The 4,091-nt window shown below is 41.5% G+C and overlaps 1 pseudogene; it reads left to right on the forward strand.

The window, feature by feature from the left end:
- Positions 1-1,097: 1,097 nt before the first annotated feature.
- Positions 1,098-2,818, forward strand: LOC111782790 (annotated as a pseudogene).
- The last annotated feature ends 1,273 nt before the right edge of the window (positions 2,819-4,091 follow it).

Below are 4,091 nucleotides of genomic sequence, written 5' to 3' on the forward strand. Positions count from 1 at the left end.
GTGATAGCCTGACCCAACCCACAAACTCGAGTACCGATCCACGACACAGCGAAGCAGCCGACCCGCCATCCAACCTGAACTGCCATCCGAAACCCAGTCCGTGACTCGCGACTGCAGATTTCTGCCCGCGCATGGCACTCGCACGTGAGATCTGAGACTGGAATCCTCCTAGGTGCATGGGGCATGTGGTAGGTTCGTGTAAGTTCCTTTTTAGCCCGTTCGACTTCTTTTTGTTCGATTTTTATTCCGATTCTAATTCTTACCATATTTTTATATGTATTGGGACCTAATTCGAGAAAATCGGTATTTTTGGACATGTTATTTGTGTCGAAATGCTAAATGAAGGGTATCCGTCAATTATGTAAGTCACGGTACGGATTTTTAGGAAGCAATACTTGTAGGGAACGCTATTCATGCTAGTGAAGTTACCTTAGGTGGTAACTTTCCATGAATGAATTGAAGTAATGTGATTATATTGATTTTGGTTGTAATATGTGAAGCATTATGAGAATGGTCAGAGTGTTGCACTTATGCTTTAAACTTCCGCTATATATATATGTGTGTGTTTAATTCATGCCGAAAAGAGGATGAGAATTTGTGAACTCTGTGGCAAACTTTAAGCTTAGGATGTGAATAGAGCCTACAAGTAGGCAGTATAATTTTTATACTCATCCTTATCTTCTAATCTTTTTCAGGTGTTTGCTTGCAACCGGTCGAGGTGAAGGAGGGTTCGAGAGCTGTCCGGTCACAAAGGGGGTCAGTCAGATTGATAATTTAATATTCGAGAACTTTCTTTCCCACACATAATGAGAAATTAATTAGAAATCAAATGTGATTAATGAAAATTGATAGATGAAATGTTAATTAAAGTAGAAGGGACTAAACTCACAACCAACAAATGAATGTCTTATTTTGGTGAGAGAATGTAGTTATGCTTTGGGTTATTTTAGGGTAACAAAAAGACAATGGTTATGTTGAGATGAGGAAGTTTGAGTTTGGCTTGTTGTCCATTAAAATTTACCAGAGCGCACCAAACTATCGAACTGAATTGGTTTTAAAAGAGTGAGGCACTAAATTGCTTGGCACCAAGAAAAGATATGGGCAACAAGGGAGGATCAGAAGCTTGGGCTTTCATCAAACAAGTGGTAGCAGGACGATGGTTTAGTGTATTCGCGGGACTGATAATGATGATCGGCAACGGCACCACTTACGTGTTTCCAACATATTCCAAAGTCATAAAAACCCAATTTGATTACAGCCAAACCCAAATTAACACATTGGGATTCGCCAAAGATCTCGGGTCGAATATCGGAATTATCGCGGGGCTTCTGGCAGAGGTGACTCCGATGTGGGTTCTTTTCATAATTGGGGCATTTCAAAACATCACCTGTTTCTTCTTGATTTGGCTCTCCATAACTGTCCGGATCGCCAAGCCAAAATTCTAGCAAACGTTCATTCTGGTTTGCTTCGGTACTAATTCTTCAAATTGGGCCAACACTGCCATTATGGTGACGAGCGTGAGAAACTTCCCCGACCGACGAGAGATCATTTTGGGTCTTCTTAAAGGGTATGTGGGTATTGGAGGTGCCATCATAAGCCAACTTTATTTAGCCATTTACGGCCACGATGATCCATCCAATCTGGTTCTTCTTTTCGCATGGCTCCCCTCTCTCCTAATCCTCATCCTTTTCCCCTCAATTGACCCATCCGTATCCGTAAGCATCCCGATGAACTCAAAGTGTTTTACCAGTTACTTTACGTCTCAATTCTTCTGGACATTTTCATCTTGTTTTTAACCATTGTACAAAAACAAGTGGTTTTCTCTCAAGCTGGGTACGTAGGTGGCGCATCCTTTGTGGTTTGCTTACTATGCGTACCCATTTTAATCGCATGTAGAGAAGAGTTGTTGCTCTACAAACTCAACAAGCAAACCGCTGGTCCTTCTATCCCAGTCTCCATGCTTCACCAAAACCCTCCTACCCTCGCTACCTCTGCCAGTTCGGAAGTCCCCGAGGTTTCGCCCTCGTGTTGCCAAAACATATGGAACAAGCCTGAAAGAGGGGAGGATTTCACCATCTTGCAAGCCGTGTTCAGCAAAGATATGGCTCTTATTTGCTTAGCTACATTTTCTGGATGTGGGTCCTCTCTAGCCGCTATAGATAATCTAGGTCAAGTTGGGGAATCACTTGGCTACCCACAACGAGCCATAGGCATCCTTGTTTCGTGGGTTTCCATATTCAATTTCTTCGGCCGAGTTTTCTCTGGCTTCATCTCAGAAACCCTCATGACCAAATACAAGTTGCCTCGTCCTCTAACCTTTGCTTTTGCCTTTCTCATCACTTGCATTGGCCAGCTTTTCATCGCCTACCCTTTCCCAGGCTCCGTCTACTTAGCTGCCATAATTATTGGGTTTGGATTTGGAGCTCAAAATCCAATGCTATTTGCCGTAATATCTGAGATGTTTGGTCTTAAACGTTACTCGACGCTGTTCAATTGTGGGCAATTGGCAGCCCCACTTGGGTCTTACATACTGAACGTGGATGTTGTCGGGAAGCTGTACGATATGGAAGCTTTACGTGAACATAAACAGATTGCGGGGAAGGGGTTAACTTGCACTGGAGCTCATTGCTTTGGTGGGTCTTTCACAATATTGGCTGCAGCGACATTGTTTGGAGCCCTGGTTATGTTTGTGTTGGCTTACAGGACTCGAGAATTTTACAAAAGGGATGTGTATAAGAACTTTAACGAAGAGATATGGATTCCACAAACTCAAATGGAGTTCTATCACTTAGATAACAAGAAGAGCATTGAGGATTAAATTCAAACCATTTGTCTTTCAAACCTCCCATGGGCACTCAATTTGAGGACACCCATAGGGTCCGTTGAGAAAGATATTTTCTGAGAGGGAAGATTCAAATATTTGTATCCCTAAATTTTTTAAAATTTCATTTTAGTATGATTATTCATTTCATTATTAACATAAAACTTTATTATAAGACTTTTTTGTTGACAGAACATGAAATATCGAAAAAATGAGCAGAAATGACCATATTTTTCTTTTGAAATAGAGCTGCTATTACATGCATCACATGACTGTTAACTCACGACAACATATTAAGACATATAACATACATAACCTATGGGATAGTAGCTCGTAATTTCATTTTTAGCTTAAAATATAATTTAAATTGACCATTTATAACTCATATTAACCTAAAATGCCTCAACAAGGTCAAAAATAGCTCTAGAAGGGCCAAGGGCCAAAAGCGTAGGGAAGGAGTCCAAAAACCCTAATCCAACCCGAATAAGCACATTAGAAGTCGTGGAGCACTGAGTCATGTTGAAGCTAAGCCGAGCTAAAGACAGTGGCGCGTACAGGTCAAAACTGTGATCGAGTTCCGTTTGTGGGTCGATTTTTGGGATAGGAGTTCACGCGAGTTGTAGAATTGAGTCGGGGCACGAGTGCACGCGATGTGCCATCGAGGAGGTTGAGCCCCGAAGGGGGGTGGACGCGAGGCGGTGTGCCTGCAAGGATGTTGGGCCCCAATGGGGGATTGATAGGGGGGTCCCACATTCATTGGAGAAGGGGAGTGGATTGTAAGATCCCACGTCGGTTGGGGAGGAGAACGAAACACCCTTTACAAGGGCGTGGAAACCTCTCCCTAGCAAACATGTTTTAAAAACGTTGATGGGAAGCCAAAAAAAGGAAAGTACAAAGAACAATATCTGCTGGTGGTAGACTTCAACAACCTCTCCTTTGGAGACCCATTTTAAAACTCCTTTTAAAGGGGCATTCTATTAAGAAAATAGAGAAGGGAAATAACTTTTGGAAACCCAAGTTTAACGAAGTTTTTCATAATTAAATGGTATGAATTTAATTTTTATAGATTCTTTGAGAAAAACTTTTAACTTTGTTCATCAAAGTTGAAATGAGTTAAGTGGAAAACATATGAAAATTGGATGAGTTATGCTCAATAATAGAATTTAAATGTGCTAGTATCATATGTTAAAATAAATATGGGTCTCCCAATGGATCTCCTACTTTTTCGGGGCCATATGAGTACTTAGTAGTTGGCAGTCACAAGGGTCGC

This window comes from Cucurbita pepo, chromosome LG20, assembly GCF_002806865.2.
Source record: "Cucurbita pepo subsp. pepo cultivar mu-cu-16 chromosome LG20, ASM280686v2, whole genome shotgun sequence".
Lineage (NCBI taxonomy): Eukaryota > Viridiplantae > Streptophyta > Magnoliopsida > Cucurbitales > Cucurbitaceae > Cucurbita > Cucurbita pepo.